The sequence below is a fragment of the Colossoma macropomum genome, unplaced genomic scaffold (genome assembly GCF_904425465.1).
Source record: "Colossoma macropomum unplaced genomic scaffold, Colossoma_macropomum, whole genome shotgun sequence".
Lineage (NCBI taxonomy): Eukaryota > Metazoa > Chordata > Actinopteri > Characiformes > Serrasalmidae > Colossoma > Colossoma macropomum.
The window spans coordinates 35,009,365-35,031,058 of NW_023494788.1; the positions used below are offsets into that span (position 1 = coordinate 35,009,365).

Sequence of the window (21,694 nt, forward strand, 5' to 3'; positions counted from 1 at the left end):
TTTCCCGCCGCGCGCGTGTGGAGTCTCAAAGTTGACCAGGATGCTGAGAGCGTCGCGCGGCAGGATTCTTCTTCTTCTCCGAGGCGCATCCTTTAGCCACTGACGGGCGCGCGAGGAGCGCTCTATCTTCCTCTCTCTCTCCTCTCTTTCAATTTCTCTCTTTCCACTCTCTCTCCTCTCTATCTCTATCTTTGTATCTCTCTCTCTCTTCTTTTCTCCCTTTTTAAAAAACCTTACGGAACCTTTCGGCGTCCCTCGCTCTCCTACAGGGTGGAATACGGCACGCGGACGAGCGCGAGGAGCGCGAGAATAAAGAATAAAGCGGAGATAAACGAGAGCAGGACAGGAGACGAGCGGATTTATGCCATCACCTCTGATAACAGAGGAAGAAAAAAGACTTGATAAAGGGGCTGATATCTCGGGATATCTGAGCACTTTTCGTATTCCCAAGTGAGGAGATTGGGGCTCGTGCGCTGCAGCTTGGTTCTAGCCTCGTTGTGGACTATACAGACCCTCAGAAGGCGTTTTTTTCGCAGGTAAGAAAGAGGGATCGACCCCCCGCGTGTGGATGTGAGTTGATAAAGCTATGATCAGGATGCTTCGAGAAGGTAGGAGAAGAGGAGCAATGACGCCAAGCCGAGCTAAAGCTCCTATGCATTGCATAAGCAAAGTTAAGTTCTACGTAGACTTCAGTATTGCTCCTCTTTATCCACTGCATGTTCTAGATCAGGGCTAGGGTGGTCCAGAGCTCACATTAGTGGTGCTGGTGAACCCTCCCCTCCTTTTTTCCCTTGTCAGCTTGAAGGCTAGGAGAAGGGGCTTCGTTCTTCATAGGGGAAGGAGGGTGGAGATATGGAGGTGGTGATGTGCATGTGCTTTGGGAGCACCTTGGAATATTAATTGCTTCCTTCCATCGTAAGAAGATCCTCAAAAGCTCACGTAGATTGTCAGAACATGTTTTTATGTCTGTCTCCCATATTAACTGGTCCACATCATCATTCTAGGAGCCTCTTGTACACCCTCAGAAGCTTTCTGTAGATCCACAGAAGCTCAGGTAGACCCTCAAAAGCTCATGTAGATCCTCAGAGGACAGATGCATTCACGTCCGACTCGATTAAGGTCAGTTTCAGCACGGCTCTGTCTGAGCCAAGCCAAAGCCAAGCCTGGGCATTGTGATCCTCATGCATTTCCTATATTTACATATTAAGGTTGGACAATGTAAGCTGATATTGGACCTATGAAGAAAGCAGGAAAGCAGAAAGTGTTGGTGGCTGAAGCTGAAGGACACACTCTTCTGACTGGGTGTGTATGTGTGTGTGTGTGTGGTGTCCTGCAGCTTCCGTGGTACGGCGCGTCCGTTCGCAAGCGCTCAAGTGCTCCCCTTTGGAAAGGAGGCATAAATATTCATGAAGGCATACACATCCTGTCCATCCTGAAATATTTACAATAATTGAATAATAAATGAAGCCTCGCCATGGATTGTGCATGGTGGTACCTTTTTTTTCTTATCTCTTTTTTTCCCCTCTGTCTGCACTGGCCGGGTCCACATGAGTGACCATTAAATGACTTTGCCTCCAGATATTCACGTTCAGGAAGTCTCCTGAATCGTGAGGTGCTCACTAAAGGGGACGACTGTAGCAGAGCCGAGGAGTGCTGGTTTATAATCAGGATTTAATAAAAAAAAAAGATCTACGAGATAAATATTAGCTGATGTTTGTGGCTGAGATCTGTGAGTTGTTCACCTTTGATGTTTTATTGAGTGCTAAGCAGGCTGGGAAGATCTCTGAGAGCCTGGCTTCAAGTGATTCGTCTGTAATTTGGAGCTGCGTCTCTTCACGCCGTATCCCTAACTACAACCTCTTTTTTTTAGAATGACAATCGATAACAGCTCCCAGTGTGGGAGGGAGAGGGTTTGTGCTCTCGTTGCTGACGTCCGTTTGTCTGACAGAAAAAAAAGCGGCTCTCGGTTTTTTCTCATGCTTATTTTACATGAGCTTTAGAGTCTGAATTATGTATCTGATGATTCACTCTGTGTTTGCTGCACGCTGCTTATCTATAATTCATCACTGCCTGTTCTAAAGGGTTAAAAAATAGAGATGTGAGCAGAAGTCATTAGACACACTGCTTGAATTTAAAGTTAGAAACCACACAGTCCACATGCGATGCAATAAATGAATAATTTCTTTTTTTTTCTTCCAAATTTCTGCATAATTCAGTTGTTGAGATGTAAAGAAAGACGTTCAGAGTGGTTTGATGTGTAATGGCTCAGAATTTCTTTCTGACTCACAGTGGTGGTGGTGAGAACCAGGCGTCGCAACGTCTACCCATATATAGCCATTTTATTTACTATCCAAAAGCAACAGTGAACCTCCACGTGCCTTGTTTTTGCCTTACAGTACTCTGCATGTACCTCTTCATTGTTAATGGATTTAAAAAAAGAAAACAATATATTTAAAGCCAAAACCTTCTTTCTTCTCTAAGGCATCATAAAACAATGTATTCAATTCCGACTGGAGCATTTCATATCAAACCACTTACATCTTAACCATCTAATTATGCAGAAATTTTGGAAAATCAGTAAGAAATCTTAAACTATTTGATCATCAGGCATTACAAACATATCCAGACATTGTTGACATGCAGTTGCATTGACATACGGTTGTATGCATGTTCCTACTGGCTTTATAAGACAGCTTCTTGAAGAAAGAGCATCTAAATAAGTAAATAACATAAATAGAAGAATACAAAAGATAGACGAATAACGAATGTGATATAGGGGAGCACAGGGAACAGTCTAATGTGGGGCACAAATTAACACGGATGTTTTACGAGAAGGTCAAGCTCCATGAGCTTCTGGCCACATTAACACATTTTCTAGCCGTGGTCTCCCACCAAAATTCAGAGCAATTGGTCATTGTTTTAAAGAGATCTGTAAGTGTTTTCAGGGCATGTAAGTAAATTTTTTCAACATAAGTAATTTTCGGTTACTGAGCTGTTGGTGTAAATCACAAAATCCAACCTTATATCACTTTAATCACCATCTTGTTTCCTACAACACAGCACCGTTTTGAAGCAGCTGACAAGCTCACAGTGAGTGCTAGCTGGGCCTAAGTACAGCCTCCGTACTGCGGGGTTAGTTGTTACATGGTGTTACAACTAAACCACCTTTAGTAAACAAAGACAAATACAGTAAATTCAGTCTTTTTGTTCCATGTGATTACACAGATTTTAAGATAAAAAAGAGAAAGCACCTAAAAACAGGGATTTTCTTTTGTTTTATTAGTAACTTTCAGATGTTAGTATGTTGGTTTTAAATAAGTACATTAATGTAAACTGACATTAACAGTTGGTAAAACTGTAGTTATTCAGAAACAGTGTTCCATATTTTACTGATGTGTGTTTTTTTTATTTGCTGTCCTTCACTGGACAAAAAAAAATAAGTCTGTCATTGTTTAATACACCGTCTCATCTCAGTGTCCATGTAATTTGATGTGTGTCTATCAACTGATCTGTCTGTCTTAAAGATAGATAATATTTAATGCAGTACGACTGGAAAATATGCCTGTTTTGTACAACATAGACTTACATTGAATTAACTTTGTTTGCAATTATTCGTCAGACTTTTCTATCAGGTGTTAAACTGACCCTCTGTCTGTTACAGTGAACCCACCCATGGGGCAAATTGTAACATTGCGCTTCCCGTTATTTTTGGTGCAATTGTTCATGAGCAGTAGGTGCTAGAAACAAAGTTCAAGTGTTCATTTGTAGCAGAGATGTATATGTAGCTTGTATAAAAATATGATTATTTCAGCTTCAGTTATTCAACAAAAGACAAAGTGTGTTAGGTGGTGCCCCGCTCTCCCTTGACTGTAGTAGGGCAGGCCTTGGGCTTGGCCCTTCAGTGTCTTTAGTGATGCATGATGACGAATGATATTGTAGTCATATCAATAACATTTAATAAATGTTTACGCATGGGAATCACATTCGCACATGGACGATGTCGCCCCAGTTCCCTTTTAGGAGTCTCCAATGTAAAAGATGGTGTGCAAGCACAGGTGAATGCATGTGCTGCCTCACCTGAACAGGCTGGAATGATTAATCATCCAGAGCAGAGCGTACTAGAATGTTTCCTATCATCTTGCTTCAGCCTAGTAAAAACAGGCCATTCTTCTGGCCAGCACAACTGCTCCATATGTTACATGTGCAGCAAAATCAGAGAGGAAGGCCACAGATGTCCCAGGAGTCTGGAGAACTGCAAGGAGCACACTAGAGATGGCCTCTTGAAAAGCACTGCTGTTCAAGTACTGGAGACGAATTACTACTCCCTTTCAAATTGAGCTTGTATGGCTAATAAGTGCCTTTTAGCAGTTAATGAGCAGTTCCTTCAATGCAGAGCTTGATATAGACCAAGAAAATAGTGTTACAAGATGTCCAAAGCTTTTAATTTGCCATTTGTAACCCTACATGTAGGGCAGTGGAATTATTCCAGTGGTATACAGTACATGGGGCTAAATCAAGCATGAATAGTGCCCACCTGTGCCAGATGGTGGTGTCTTGATTGTTCTGATGTCATGGTGGTGGAGCACGGGGAACGGTTGGCACCTAAGGCATGTCTATGTTTTACTTGTGAGCGTAAAACAACAGTATGTTTTAATCTATGCCAATAGCTCAGTGGTAACTCTGTTGTCATATCTTATACAACAGTTAGTAAACACTTCTGTCGCTACAATTTTCATATGTTTCCACCCAGAAGGTGTATGTTAACCATTCCCTTGACTGTAGCCAAGTTTAAACCAATGTAAAGCTTCTGGGGGACCCATTTAAACCAATGTTACCAATGTTAAATGAAAAACAAGATACTACTGCACACCTTTGTTTTTCACCACCAGGAGGTGCAGTTTGTTCCCTGGATGATCTAAAGGTTTTTCTCAACTGGAACAGTTGAGGAATGAGTTGTCACTTTTATGCAGCACTTCAGTATAATAAGATTCCTCCAGGTTTAGTAGAGAGTTTGTTTTAGTTAAACTAAAACGCTTTAACTCCTCTAGCATGCCATGAAAAAAATGTCATGGGCTATGTAATACTTAAAAAAGACTACAGCATTAGTTCAGACTGCAGAATGTAAAAAATAAAAGCCCTTACATGTTGGTGGATGTTTTAATCCCCCTGCTTGGATGTCTAGTGAAAGCCCAAAGTTTACCAGCTGCTTAGACTTTTTAGGCATGTTTAGCCCCAAAATACAGGATTTCCTATCATTCTACTACTATTATTACTACTCATAATAATGTTTTTTTAATGTTCAATAAATGAGGTTACTGTTTAAACAGTAGCATTTTTGCAGGACTGTTATTGTGATAGCAGTTATAATGCTATCTGCCAAAGGAGAGTGGATAAATCTATGTTCTCCATGGATTCTTTCATGTCATAATTCTGACATGGTGTATCTTCTGCTATTTCTTGCCAGATTTAGCTAGCTAAATGGCTAGGTCTAAATTAGCATAATAACAGACTGTAGGACTGTTATTAGCAAAGTAACAAATCAAACAGACTCTAAGATGATTTCAACTCACACATACATTCATACAAGTGGCTCTACAATTGCTCAGAATCATGAGTAGAGTCAAGAAAAATGTATAACTGCTTTTGAGGGTTTAAAAATATGAGCTAAAACCTCTCATTCTCCAGCTGCAAGCATACATTAGCATGCTAGTTACAGAGCTAGTAAATGTTACAAACTCTTTACAGAGTGAAAATTCTAAATATTGTGATTTACATATCAAAAGACTATTCCAGTTTATGTTCTAGTTCGCTTAATGGTCATGTACTAGTGCTTGGTGACTTTATCTTCACCTGGAAGAGTAAAAATGATCTAACAAAAGATGCCAGATAAATGAAAAAATATCTAAATATCAACAATTATGTTTTTACACTTGTGGGGGGGAGGCAGGCGTCACATGTTTGATAATATGTGCTACCAGAACTTTTTGCTGCGGTGACGTTTTGCTGCGGTGACGTTTTGCTGTGGTGACGTTCTCCAGGGTTTGGTGGATCAAGTGGGAAAACAACTTCAGCCCTCATCAAATAAGCTTCTGCCCGCTCCGTCTTGTGTCTCTAAACTGGTACGGCTACAGCCATGTACAGCAGACACAGGGCTGTCAACACTGCTCTACCGAGAACCAATAATCATTCAAATCCCTCCATTATATACGCCACACATGGTGAGACTGTGATCTCGGGCCATGTGGCGCAACATCATCTTCAGGAATTTGTGCACAACCATAGTTGATGCAAACACCAGATAATTCTTTTACTGACTTTTTGAACATTTGCTTTAACTTTGCGAAACGTTTGAATGGAAACCCAGCTGATAAATGCTGTTTCTGCTTTCTTCCATTGTTTGTTAGCCTTATTGGTAGAGGATGTGGATGAAAATTAATGGTGTATACTGCCACCTACTGTTTGTCTCGGGCAACATCTGCGCATGCGCATTTCGACAACAAGTGTCAGGGAAACACTGATCAGTCAGTCGGTCAGTCAGGGATTCAGTAAGAGACAGTGACGCTCTTAGCCAAAAATGGCTACTTTCCTAGATAGCAAGCATATATTGGTCTGGTGGCTTGATAAGGTCAGCACCCCACTGACTGTTTGCCACTGCTGGTCCACCTTCGGACCCCCAGATTGCTGTCCTGTATACAAGCTCTAACTAGTTTTTAATCTCCTCAAACAGATTTTAAATGTACAGACAAATATTACAAGCAACTGAGAGAAAAAAATGTCTTGGCCTAATATAACCTGAATTTATAGAAAATGTTGTTGCTGACACTAGATTAAAGATCTAGATTAAAATTAGATACTAAAATTAGGCCACCCAGGAAACGCTGAGCAAAACACCAGTGGACCACAAGCTCTGCTCTCCATCAGTGGGTCGACAGTGGTCCACTATGCTCTTGCTATCAAGGTTTACAAATGATCCTGTTGTGGGTTGCCAAGTAATTCATTGCGAGAATTTGAATTCTTAAGACTATTCATGAAGTTTTAATTCTTTAGGGTCCCTTTTAAAATCTGCTATATCATTTCTGTCTTGATCAACGAAAACCTGCAAAGTACTTCTGAAATGTAACATTTATTCCAAACAGCTGAGCCTGTCATAACAGGGAAATCAAAGAGGACAAATACTTAAAGCCTCTTCAAGATAAGAGGTCCTAACTGTCTGAAAGGCCAGGCACAGAGCTTGCAGGCATATTTTTAGAGTGTCCATTAAGGAAGTTGTAAAACAAATCAATGCTCAGTGTTCTGTCGACATCAGGTTTTAGCGTTTGAGATGATGACCATTGACTCTTTTGGCCTCTTGACTGCGTCTGGATGTTTCTGTCACATGACTTGGCATTCAGATTTTTGCCGATCAGATCATTAGTGCACATCAGGGTGATGTTGGCTTGGCAAGGGCACCACTAAACTGTAATGACCACCCCTCCTCTGCCAATCTAAATAAAACAAAATAGATCTAATTTGGACTCTGGCCCCATCTGCCATCTTGCATAGCTTGTTGATTGGATCCCCGGGCAAGGTTTTTGTACGGAATGGTCCAAGAGATTTTTGCGAGAGGATTGATTTAACTGTATTGACTATCGCTCTGGAACAGACGTTCCCTCTTTGATTAGCATACTCAGAGCATTCAGGCATGGTGGAAGCATATTCATTTAAGATTTCACATGACACATCTGTATGTGTAGAGACAGACAGATGGTGCAGCTAAGCATTTAGTCTCCTGCAAACTCTGCTAAAGACAGCGCTGACTGGCACTAATCTTATCATCTTACCTCACCTAAAGTTCAGGCAAAGTTTGAAAGCATTTCAGTGTCTTAAGTAAGAGGCAACTTCAAAAGCAAGAAATGACGTTACAACTTGGCACAGAATGTACCACGTCCACTAAACATGTACTGAGAACATTTGATGATGATGCTACATCCATTTCTGTCCTTTGTAGAGCTCAAACCGTATTTCAAACTTAAAAGCAAGGGATTATAAATGCATTTCAAACATTTCTGCGAGCACAGACTCAAGGACAAAATCCTTTAAGAACTCGCTTGTCCTCATGCATTTCCTGTAAAGTGCTAAAGTGTTCTTACATCACCTCCGAGAGAAATGTTGAACTGTTTGTCAAAAATGGTCGTCTTTGTTCATGTTATGAACCTGTCATATTGAATTGATTTTTTTTTCAACAGTCCAAGTGCTCCAGGCAAGTCACGGCCTCTCAATTAAAAGAAGGAAACAAGGGTCCTCTGGACCTGGTCTAAAACAAAGCCGTTCGCCTGGAGCGGCACTGACTTAACAGGACATCTCATGGCCTTTCTGAAATGTTCCAAATCAAATGGAACAGCTCTGCCTCAAAGCTATATATGGTTCCAGGAAGTGTGCAGACTGGCGGGGACGACAGGTCATGGTTGTAGATAGAGCTTAAGGGGAGACTGGTGATTGGTATAGAGAAAAGAGGGCATCATTAGCATGGTTAGTATTATGCTAGAGGGGATACCCAGGCAGGATGCTTGTTGGAGAGTCGGCCTAGAAGGGACGGGTGCTGACAGTGACCCTGACACCCAACTTTGCTTCAGCAGTCCACCTCTAACTTGGTCAGTCACCTCTGGCTACAGCTTCTTTTGTATGTGTGGGTTGACACCAAGCATTAGCAAGGGTCAAATGGGTGACGAATTGTTGGAGCAGAATCCACAGGCGTGATGGGATTGTGCAATGTGGAGGAGGAAGGTACGGGTGGGAGAAGACCACTTTGCCTCAGGCTTCCCTGTTCGCCTCGTCTAAATTCTGACCTTCGTCCAGGGTGTGCCCTCTTCATGGCCTTGAAATGCTCCAGTGGCCGTGCACACCACAAGCCCCTGATCCTTCTAGAAAAGGTGCTAGACCCAAAAGAAAGATGACATAAAAAGTAAAGATATATTCTTTATTGCCACCTAATGACACTTACTGGATTAAGTGTGTATAAAGGTTTTTTGTAGGTCTGTCTGATTTCAAGACTGTGAATTTTGACTGATAGTTGCCAAATCAATCTTGAGAGATCTTCATTGCTGGAGCGTTGTTTGCTATTATACTTATACCTACTGTCCAAAATACAATTAGCTGGCCTACAAAACGGAACCCCTTCACTCTTTGATTTAATTCTGGCTAACAAACCCAAAGTAGTCTAATTACCCTTCTTGTGCTGTTTGTTATAGTAGCTGTGTTGTATTAATGAGGGAAGTAATCATAGACACTAATCATTTGAAACAAATGATGACGATGAAGCCTTCACAGCTGCCCAGACAGCACCGTACAGAGAACCCAGAGGTGGTTGCTTGACATGAAGCACTATTTTGTGCATCCTAAAAATGTATGATTATGATTGTGGAGTGGTGTAATAATGCAGGAATGCAAAGTAGAGAGCACACTTTATTAACTTATCTCTGATTGTCTCAGTGGTATTCCTATGTGAGGTAACTGCTGGGTACATTTTGTACTGTTAGCAAACCAATGTGGGTCGTCCATTCATTTTGCTATGCTAACATTCACTGTCCTGGAGTATGCTGGTGGTCCGGCTGTTTACAGAGAGCCTGATATTTAGTGCACTGACTGATGCACTCAATACTGTGGAGTCTGTTCTCTTAAGGGGGAATTGATTTTTCACATTATCTGCATAATTAAATGGTTTAGATTGTAGAGAAACTTACCAAGTCAAGAATTGTTTACAGTGGTGGTGAGAGGAACCAGACATCCACCTTTATAAGCTATGTCACAGAAAGATAGTAGATGAGACACTGAGACGTTGTTTTAGGGCAATTTGGGGAAAATTTTGGTCTAAAATAAGTGCATTCATGGTAGAGAGGTACATGTAGGGTGTCATCAGGCAAAATAGCCTCCAATGAAAACTTACTTTTTGAGATTTACAACTATTTTACCATCATCAACGTTCCATATAAAAGCTCAGAAGACGTGTAGGTTCACTGGCGGTTTTGATAGTAAATATATAGTATAGTTGTGTTGTGGACATGTTGAAATGTGGTTCCCATCACCACCACTGTAAAGAAATTTCAGTCAGTAAGTTTCTCTGCAGTGAGACCATGCAATTATGCAGAAAGGGGTGGAATTCCCCATTAAGGTTAGAGGTTCATGCTGGTTGTATTTGGTCTTCCCTAAAGCCAACATGAAAACAGTTGTCTTTCATTTTACCTATTAAGTTCATGTCCCTGGTCAGACCAAGCACAGTTCATGATATCATACAATTTAAAAGACAAAGTTGTTGATTTCCTGTATTCTTACATCAAATGGAATAATTTTTGCCCTGCATCTAAAACGTCTTCTGATTTTGGATTGTGTCATAGTGAATCAGGGGACAGCGAAAAATAACATTACTCACTAATATCATGTTTCACCTCCTCTTCCCACGACCCCTACTGTGATCTAGAGAAAGTGCTTAGCTAGCTCTGAGACCTTCCCTCATTCTCGGAAAGAGTCACGTTAGGGAGGGAAAATGCATTATGATTTCCTGTTCACATTGACTTCAAGCTTGGGATGGGGTGAACTAATTGGCTGGTCTTAGCTTACATCTTAGTCAGCATTTTTGAGGAGGTTAGATCAAGACTGCATATGACGCAACATTTAAGGTCGGTTTCCTGGACAGAGATTAAGCCTAGTCCTAGACTTTGCTTTCCTTTCAATGGAGAGAATGGATAAAAATCAACCCTTAGAATGGTGTAAGTGAGAGGGCAACTACACTGTAAGAGCATGAAAATAAATCTCTCATCTGTTCACTTTTTGCCTGATAAAAGGCACAACTTGCTCCTGGACAAAACTGTCCATCTTTTCATCCATTTATCTATTCATTTATTCTTAATAAAATGTCCATTAATGCTAAAAATGAATCCATTTGCAGAAAGACATTTAAACTACGCTGTCGCAGGAAGCGGCGCCTTGCTCCACTCTGCAGGCTTTGTTAGCATTACTGAACACTAATAAACCAGAAAACAGAAATCTCACCTATTTTTAAAGTTAAGACTGCAACTGTCTTGTTAACCTAGAAGTACATTCCGTCTGACACTTCCCTTATGTTGATTCAAACGGAAAAATGCTATTTCCAGCTAACAAATCACACAACCAGCTGGGCGTGCAGCGTACTGCTGTCAGTCCAGGGTTGCTGTCAGGTGGTTTCCATGTGGTGCCTTGATGCAATCAGATTCCACTCCACCTGATGCCACAGTGCAGTTGTATCGGTTTCATCAAAATATTTCTGGGACACACTGAAAACCAGGAATTGGCATGACTGGAACTGAATTATATGTGATATATGCCATATATATACAGCCTTGGGCAAAAGTTTGGGCACCCCTGGTCAAATAACATGTTTTGTTGATGGTAACTTCAGCAAAATTTTAATGCACAATTTCTATTTATATATTGCAAAGTTTTACATATTGGAAACAAAATATAAATATTTATATAAAAATATAAATATTTTACATTTTATGGTATATATATATATACTCCACTTACTATATAGGTGCAGCAGCACTGCTGTGTCTGATCCACTCGTACCAGCACAACACACACTAACACACCACCACCACGTCAGTGTTACTGCAGTGCTGAGAATGATTCACCTCCCAAATATTACCTGCTCTTTGAAGGTCCAAGGGGGTCCTGACCAAAGGGTAAATGGGGGCTAACAAAGTATGCAGAGAAACAGATGGACTACAGTCTGTAATTGTAGAACTACAAAGTGCACCTATATAGTAAGTGGAGCTGATAAAATGGACAATGAGTGTAGAAACAAGGAGGTGGTCATAATATTATGCCTGATCAGTGTGTATATACATGTGTGTGTGTGTGTGTGTGTGTGTGTGTGTGTGTGTTTGTGTGTGTGCGAGCCATCCATAAAGGAGTATGTTTTACAAGCTTTCCATCATTTCCATGCAAATCTGCTTCACCCTTAAGTGAGCAGTTGTTCAAAACAGTGTTCTAAACACTACCCCTCACCATTCCAATGAATCATAGTCAAAATCTGACCTAATAGAAGAAATATCATCAACGAAAAGGCCAATGTCAGCGAACGCCAGTCCGTGTACTTCCACCCACTAGACATTTGTCATCTCCCTGTCTGCAACGATCAACGATACGCAACAGTGGCTGCCATAATCCGAGCACGCTGCCTCGTTATGATGGAGGGCCCGAGCAGTGTATTAGCTAACAGGATGCACTGGGGATGTTAATACATCGTTTGTCTGAGAGGGCCCGGGAACAAAGCCACGGCATCTAAATGATGACCTTTACCTCGTCTAGAACAAGCGGCGCTCCCTTTGTCAACATATGTAATTCCTACCCTTGGATGGCAGCACGGTGCTGAATTATAAATCAACGAAGCTGCTTTACAGTGAAATCCTCCGGCCCGTGGGCATGGCTGAGGACAGAACAGTGGGTGGAGAGGGGTCTGAAGAGGTGAAGCGGTGCAGGCTTCCTGGGGACGGTGCTTTTGTGTCCGGCTCCGAGCTGTGGTCAGATGCTGGCGGCCGTTCAAAGGGGACCGTGGAGGGAAAGCAGCCCTTATCAAACTACTGCAGACACACTGGCATTCAGTCATCTGTGGGTGGGTTTTGTATGGGAGAGAGAGCGAGATTGTATATGTGTGCTTGTTCCATAGATATATGCATTTATAGGATCTGTCCTGGTGTCACAGATAATGTTCTGTTCGACAGAACAGAACAGAAAACAGAATGTACAACAGTTTGCATCGTAATGCTCTGCATGTATAAACACCAAGGAGACCGAACAGCACCAGCGCAACCATTAACAGCACTTGAGCTTGACATGTAGAAGCTTGAAATGCATCTTTCGGAAATGCTTCCATTGAAAGGACAGCTTCTCGAACACTGTAATTGAATGTAAAGCAGCTTTCCGTCTTGTTCTCCAGCTTTGAGTGCAGGAGGCGGACTCAGGCCAGGTGGTCAGATATTGAAAAATAGGATTTGATTTCGATCCAGGTGGTCTTCAGACATGATGTGAATTTTGAGCTGCGGCTGTAATGGCCCCTCCAGGCACGCACAGGCTTCTTCCATTTGAGAGAGAGAGTCATCGGCGTTCAATCTAAGAGAAAATGTGTTTAATGAATGCCAGCGACTGCGAGAGGGATGTAGGAGTCCGGGTGTCGAAATGTGTGGGTGCTGGATGGAATGAATGCACTTGTATGCCAATTCTGTATACGCTTTGATTGCAAGAGACACGCGCGCTCCTACGCTGTCTTTCTTTCTATTAATACATCAGTGTCATTCCCTTTGACAAGTTCAACATGTAGACTGCGATACAGGAGCTAAGGATGCATTGTGTTTGCATTTAAAGACAGGAAGTATATATTCAGGATTAGTGTGGAAGGAACGTATCAATAACCACTGCATATTCAAATGCAGGGGAATATTTAGCTCATGCAAATCATTTTTTCATCCTTCAGACCTGCAGATGACCTTGAGCTGGCAATATTAGCGTTCTCAACCTACACGTGTGCACCCGAGCTTCTATACAATGACTAACACACTCACTGTTTGAAGCTAAACCTGATCCATTGAGAGAGATCATGCATGACAGCAGAAAATAGCTCCAGCTGGTTTAGCGCTGAATAAGTTTCTGGCAGGTGAATTATAGAAGATCACTGCACATGAGTGCGTACAATAATACGCAGTGTAGGATTGCATTATTTAGGAATCACTTTGCAAACTGCAGCAATGACATTGCAGAAACACTATATTCAGGCATGGTTTGGCCTGCAACTAGGCCTGGGAAAATAAAAGAGAGAAGCTGCTGGTGTTCTCAGAATATTTCGGATTGGTATTTGGGATTACTTGGATTAGGAAAAGTAGGAAATGCGACCAACTTCTAAGACTGAACTTTGAAGTGTGGGAAGATATCCCTTGCAGATATCTTTGTAAGTCAAATGCAGTGTTTTAAAGAAGATATTTGCCATATGGGGAACGAGAACTGACATAAAACTAGAGAGAACTCAATTAATTGTGAAAAGCTTGCCAGATACTGAATAATACTGAATGATATGTATATCGCTGCTGTTGGGACAAAACCTTGTATCTCCATTTTTGTCATTTTTCACCTAGTTTGAAAAAAAGCAGCTGCCCTTTATGTTGTGTCAAAATTTCATGATGAACGAACCAACAGAAATGATCCAAAATTACTTTCATTCTCCATTTACTTCCATTGAAAGTTAAGAATGTTTTTCCTTGTCCTGTAAAGTTACCTTTTTGGGACATATGAGGTTTTGTTCCAACAGCAGCAATATGTAATATTTTATTTCCTTTTAATGTTGAAAAATCTGATTATCATGGGCTAAAACTTATAAACTTTTCCACTGGGGGTTTCCCCAAAGTGCGACATACAATCTGAGGAAACTTCTTAGCACTTCTTGTACAGCTTAAGTGTTCCCATGGTTTGGATGAGTTACGCACTTTTAAAAATATAATTACTTCATGATTTCTCACAGGCAACTACAGCTCATTTCTAGATTTGCTGCTAAAAAGATGGAGCACCACCTTTTTGTGGGCATGGCTTTAGAACTCATTTACTGCACATGTGTAGCAGTCTGAAACTTTTCCACAAGGAGGCGCCATTAGAACACAAGTTGCAATGAACCCAAACCAGTGGGAGCACATGGATACCCATTTTGCAGTAACAACCTGACATAAGAAGTTTTTTTTTTAAAAAAAAGGAAAAATACAAGTCAAAAAGTTAAATGATTTCCATATGATTAAGTCAGTTAATATTAAATGAGCGTACAAGCTGAAAATAGAGTAGAGATTCTGTAAGAGCTACAGCAGATCATGAGTATATGTTTGTAATTGCTGTTGTGAGCACCATCAACCTCCATCTCTGTTACTAGAAAGCATGACAGATGATTCATTCCTATATCGTCTTTCTTCTGGGTGAATTACAGTAGATCACACAAGCGCCTACAGTAATATTCAGTATTGGATTACACTGTTTAGAAAACATGTTCTAGTGTCTGTTTGACACTGCAGTTTTGAGGAGTACTGCATTCAGGATAGTGCTAATGCTATGAGTGTTGAGCAGAGCACTTAGTGCTGCTAAATGTGTGATTAGCATTATCAGAGCAGTTAACATGCTTACAGCTGCTATAAGGATTTCCTCAGCCTACATCTCTGTTACTATCAACCACGAGTAACGGAGGATTCACCCCGTCTTCTTCCATACGGATTAAGTGTAGTAGATCATTTCACATCAGTGCAAAGTTTAATCTACTGAATGTAGATTAGATCGACCATTTCTGATGCTGGCAATGATGATGCTCAGTATCTCAGCAATTCAGTAATTGCAAATTAACTGACACGTCAACGATTCATGGCCTTTAAGTTTAATGAGTGACTCCTGAAGACTTGTTAACTAATCGGCAAGCTGGCTTATATAACACACTAAAAGGCTCTTGCTTGCCAGTTGATTATGTAACTTAGAATGCTGTTAATGGACTGAAATGGGCTGGTCATTACATTTAATTCAAAGAATTTTAAGCGCTTATGCCTAAAAATGTACATGTAAAGCTTTAAATTTAAAGATAAATATTTATTTAAACATTCAACTTAAGATCATTAATTATGATGCTAATGCAAATGCCTACAGGTCTCCTGATTGGTAGAACACAGAAAACTGCCTACTAGTTGATGTTACCATGGTTTACACTAGATGCTGGAACATTGCTGTGAGGATTTGATTAATCATTAGTGAGGTCAGGTACTGATGTTAGATGGTAAGTTCTGGATCACTCCAACTCATCCCAAAGGTATTGGATGGAGCTCCATCATTTCAGAGAACACAGTTACACTGCTCCACAGCCCAATGATGGGGGGCTTTAGACCCATCTAGCCCATGCTTGATGACCTTTGGCTCATGTTAAGTATGTTTGCTCTAGAAAGTTGACCATTAGTGCACCTTAAAGTAGGTACATTTACTAATCAGAAGGGGTTCCCTGAACTTTGACTGTCTGTCTATCTATCTATCTATCTATCTATCTATCTAGAATTTTAGAAAATGTCAAGGCAATAACTGTTGACAGCTGTTGCTGGCAATTATGCTTCAAAATGTCAAAAAGTTACCAGTGTTTCATGTTCTTTAGTTAGTAAATATCGCACAACTTGACTCAAAACCTTGTTTTTTTCATAATCAGTGGCTGTGGCCTAGTGCTGCTGATTCTGCAGCAAACATGTTTCTTACTCCCCCTCTGCAACAACATGGCTGAAAATATCACTGCCTACCATCTGGGACTGAAAACTGCATCAGGCTGTGTTCAGCCAATGCAGGAACACTCTTTTACTGGTCCCACCGGCACGCTTTATTAAGTTATGTGACAATAACATACTAGCGGTCCACTGGATACACAGAGAAATACCAGCGAATCGCAGAATAACACATCCGAGCCTCTCTGAGAGAAATGTTTAAGAGATTGTATTCTATCTTAACCCATTGCCTCTGAACTGGTGTGTTTCAGCAAAGGCACTTCCACAGATATTGGCTGGTGTGTGGAGGCATTTGTGTGGTGCACAAGGTGTCTCTAAGGGATTTCTCTGAGGCGAGGCTTTGCATTATCTTAGCAATTAGAGCCCAGAGAGATGAAAGCTTTTGCCTTAGTGCTTCCTCAGACCTCTTCAGGCACAGTGCATATAGCCAAACCAATGCTAGTCTCTGTCTCTGTATTTGTGTGCTTGTATATATATATATATATATATATATATATATATATATATATATATATATATACACACGCTGTCAGAACAAAAAAGGGTAACTTTACATCTATCTATCTATCTATCTATACTATACTATCTCTAACAGTTTGTACACACCTACTCATCTAAACTTTGTCTCTTCTCAGCATTTCTTGTACACCTTAAGTGTTGCCATGGTTTTGATCAGTTGTAAACTTGTGAAAAACATTGACATTTATTCTGGATATGACTTTGGAACTTGTGCATGTTTAGCAATCTGAAGTTTCTCCAGTGCAACGTTGAACAAAGTTTGCTCTGAAATCAAGGGTATGAATAAGGTGTTTGCCTCCCTTTTGTTGCCCCAGGCCTAGTGGTAGGAGAGGTAAGCGGGGAATGAAAGCATTGTGAGTTTGAATCCTGGGACTGCCTGGGGGTTACTTGGCCCCTACCGCCATAGATGGTTTTGCCCTGTGCTGCTCCCAAATGACAAATTTTCATTTGTAGGATCAATAAAGTATAACATAAAATTCAATTGTTTTCTGCTACGAGAGCATTAGTGAGGTCAGGTACTGATGTTGAATGGTCAGTTCTGGATCATTCCAATTCATCCCAAAGGTAGTAGATGGAGCTTTATCACTCCACTGCTCCCCTAACACGTGACATTTGCATGATGACCTTAGGCTCATGTTTAGATATATTTAGACATATGCTGCTCCAGATTGTTGACCGTGGGTAAAATAAAGAAGCAGAATTTGCCCATTAGTAGGGATGTCTGAATACTTTTGGAAATCTATCTATCTATCTATCTATATATATATATATATATATATATATATATATATATATATATATATATATCTCCATTGAAAAACACCTCCCCTCGGAAAAAATAAATAGATAAATAAATAAAAAAGGCCATAAATTATTCATGGTTCGGATGTGCCTGCCCCCAGATCAATGCGAGCTCAAAGACTATCTACAATGGCATTTGGCTCAAGGCCATATTTGATCACTTCCTAGCCTGGCTCCGGCTCTTTCGTCTCGGCCCAGGGAGACGTCATTATCTCCAACTGTTTGTAAGCTATTGTTGAAAGAACAAGAGAGACACATACTTAAAGTTGGGGGAAAGAGTGGAAAAATCTTTGATGATACATGAAACCGGGTGGATGGTGTTACATGCCTGCTAAGCAAGCAAGGAAGAGAAAGCCTGTGAGGGGAGAGAGAGAGAGAGAGAGAGAGAGAGAGAGAGAGAGAGAGAGAGAGAGAGATTTGGAGAGAGAAAAAAAAGATGGTATTTGATTCACCACTCGTCTCCTCGGAGGGAGCCTGCCGGAGAGTCATGCATGACAATAAGCCAGCTTGCGCCATGATCATATTAGATGAGGCTTGAAAGATGCAGGGATATTATCAGGCATTTGCTTTTTTGCTCCAGTTCCGTCAGCAGATCGACTGGCAGTACTGACTCTGTCATGACTCATTTCAACAGACCCGAGACTGAGTGTGAACTTTGACGCACTTTGATGCCGGGCAAGATTTACATTTTTAACTTCTTTACATCAGTCATCTTTTTTCTTTCCATTTTTATTTGAGAACCCATCAGATGACTGCACTTAAGTATTCCAAATCATCTTAGCCTGGGAGATTTCACTAAAGCTGTAGTTTTTTTTGTCTCATAAATGAGCTCTGTTTCCAGCACCAAGCTTGTTTGAGTGGAAAATATGTGGGACATGCATCATTCACTGAAACGTAGAGGCCGAACAAGGCTGGCGGAACTAGCATTCTCACGGAAGAACCCAGGTTTTCTGTCTTCCTCTATCCACCACTTCCGCTTCTGTCTCTCTCTGCAGCCCCAGATGGTTGGGGCAGATGCCCAAGACTCACGCAGGATGAGCGGCACCCTCCTCCTCTTCCTATTCTGATGTGCTTTGGGGCTGCCAAGTGAAATCTTCCCCTTTTTTTGGCTAAGCGAGAGAACAGAGCTGATTGGCTAGGCTCTGCGGCCACGCTGTGCCTGGGTGAAGGGCAAGATGCTTCAGCTAAATTTAGATCAAAAGGTCCTCCATCACCACAGGCAGAAAACAGAAAGACAAGTCAGCTCCGGTGGTTTTTCTGCAGAGTTAGCAAGATTCGGACAATAAGCCTGACACGATTCCTCATGAAAACAGAGATGCTACTGTTCCCTTTGTTCGTCCATTCATTCAGTCGAATGAAACTATCCCTTATGATGACCAGGGAATTAGCACGTTCCACTGCTAAATACAAAACATTATATCGCTGCTGTCAGAACAAAACCTCGCATTTTTCAGTTTTTGACATAATAAAAAAAAATGCCTGTTGCCCTTTACATTGTGTGTAAATTTCATTATGAATGAACCAAAAAAATGTCCCAGAATTACTTGGGAAAATGTCTGGTTCCATTCACTTACATTAAAAATACAATATGTTTTTTCCTTCTTCTGTAAAGTTACCTTTTTTGAGGTACGAGGTTTTGTTCTGATGGCAGCACTATGTTTTATATACTATCACTGTTATCATAATAATAATTTCCAAAATGGAGTAGGAAACTTAGAGCTGAATAATATGACCAAATATGACCATGATCTTTCAAGAATTATTTTTTACAATACACAATATGCATCACAATATTAAGCTTTTCAAAGCCTTTTTTTTCTATTGCCTTTTTTGGAGATACAAGATTTGTTCTGACATCTGGCCAAATTACATACTTGGCTGATTTTTTTGTGAAAGGAACTGGACATAACCTCTGTACCAAAAAATTGTTTATGCAAACGCTAATGCACATTTGACTTAACAAATAGAATAATAAAATAATTTTGGCATGTGCAGAACTTTGTTCAGTCTCAGAACTTAACTAACTGTATGATAGAACTACTCAGCCAGAAAGGCAAAGCAAAACCGCCACATGACAGCAAAGGACCTGCAGGAAGGTTTGATTGACCCAAGTGGTGATGCACTGTTCTGCTGTGCCGTGTTGCTGCACAAACATGATCTGCATGTCATCATGTCAGAAGACTTACCTGTGGTGTCATCACAAAGCTCAATGTCTGAAGTATGTAAAACCACATCTAGTGCTGTGGACTGATGAAGGAAAAATGGAAGTCTGCTCACAATCACCAAAGGTGTGTTTGGGGAAAAAGGAACAGCATTTGATGAAGAGAATGCCTTGCTTACTGTTGACCATGTGGGATTTTTCACCTCTTGGCAAGTCAAAGTAACTTAAATGTAATCTGATCAATAGATAATATTTCTCTTTAAGAGATTTTTGCAAGAATATTATAAGATTATTTAACTTATCTGTGGGCATTATTTATTTGTTATAGTCATTCTGTTGAAATTGTCCTCATTGTTACTTGTTTGGCACATTATTTCTTGAAGCAAGCAACGTTGTAAGACAGTTTCACTAAATAAAACAACTTAACAAGTACAAAATGTCTAGCAATAGCCATATTACAAAGCTTATCACACGTTCAGTCTGGAACATGATGTCAGTGTGGTCTCTCATCCATATCGTCCAGTTCTGATGAGCAGCAGGCTTGAATAGAGGTGTTGTAGGTCGGGCGTGAGCGAGAAGTGAAGCGAGCTGTCAGTCAGAAAACCGAGGGGTTACAGAGGTGACAGACAGCCCCCTCCTCACTCACCATGAGCTGCCTCATTACCAGGGCACCGTGTGTGTGGGTGGGGGTCTGGTGGTGGGAGTGGTGGGGTGTTTGGGGAGCAGCCACGGCTAATTGAACTATACTGTGTCTGGCGCCTGGGTCTGTCCTGCAGTCCTTCTGCAGAAGAAAGATACCCCACACTGATGGAATGGACTCTCTCTCTTGTTCTCTCTCTCTCTCTCTCTCTCTCTCTCTCTCTCTCTCTCATCTCTATTATCTCTATCTCTTTAAATTTTCCCCCTCTCTCTTCTTCTCTCTTTCATTCTTTATATCCCTCTCTATTTTTCCTTTCCTTTATTTATCCCTCTCTTTTTCTTATTCCTTTTTCATCTCCCTCACTTTATGTATCCATCTCTTCTCTCTTTTCTTTTTTTCTACCTTTCTATCTTTCTTTCCCTTTCTATTTTCACTCTTCCTGTCTCACTTGTTCTCTTTCTTGCTTTCGCACTTGTCATCTCTTTCTTTCTATTTATTGCTTTCTCTCTTCCTCTGTCTTTTTTGCTGTATCTCTGTTCTCCTCTCTCCTTTCACCTTTCTTTCTTTCTTTCTTGCTTTCTATGATTATTCTTCTTCTTCCATTTCTCCCTCTTTCTTTCTCTTCCTATTCATCTCTCTGCTGCTCTGTCTTTCTCTCTATCTCTCTTACTCTGTCCACCTCTCTGTTTCTCTTTTTCAACCACAGTAAGATGAACGGCCAGCTGACGTGGGATCTAATTTCAAAATAACACAGATTAAAGAAAGAATGCAGCATTTTGAATCACTGCTATTATACAGACACATGTACAATATGCACTTTCAGTATTTATTATTGTTCATATCTCTCCTGTAAAATACCTTTGCACTATGTAAATTATACATGGTTATTATTATTATCCTTGGTGGTGAGGGTCCTTAGTCCCCTCTCGGGGTCGTGTCCTTGCCACTATGGCTCCCCCTGAGCGCAGCAGCACTCCTCACAACTCACTAGGGACAGCAACAGCAACAACTGCACTTCTCTCAGCCTCCCTCCACTTTCCCTGCTGTCCACCACACTGTTGACTCTGGCAAGGGTGCAGCTCATGCATGCTGGAGTCTTGGCTCCACCGCTGGTAACTGACCTGAGCTGGACGTTGATCGCCTTCCAGGCATCTGATGTGCCTCTCTGTGTGTGTGAGCATGGCTGCTTATAGTAGGGACATTGATAAGCCCGTATCAACAAGCACGATGAGTCGGCACACCAGGCACTCGGCTGACGACACTCGATGAAGGCACGCCAGGCAC

At 41.1% G+C, this 21,694-nt stretch overlaps 1 protein-coding gene across 2 annotated transcripts in view; it reads left to right on the forward strand.

The window, feature by feature from the left end:
• Positions 1–202: 202 nt before the first annotated feature.
• The window catches only part of lingo2 (leucine rich repeat and Ig domain containing 2), a 441,502-nt gene continuing 420,010 nt past the window's right edge, over positions 203–21,694 (forward strand). For both annotated transcript variants that reach the window (XR_005007190.1, XM_036569248.1), the window contains exon 1: positions 203–536. The gene's annotated coding sequence lies outside the window, so the exon portion shown is untranslated. The remainder of the gene's footprint in view (positions 537–21,694) is intronic.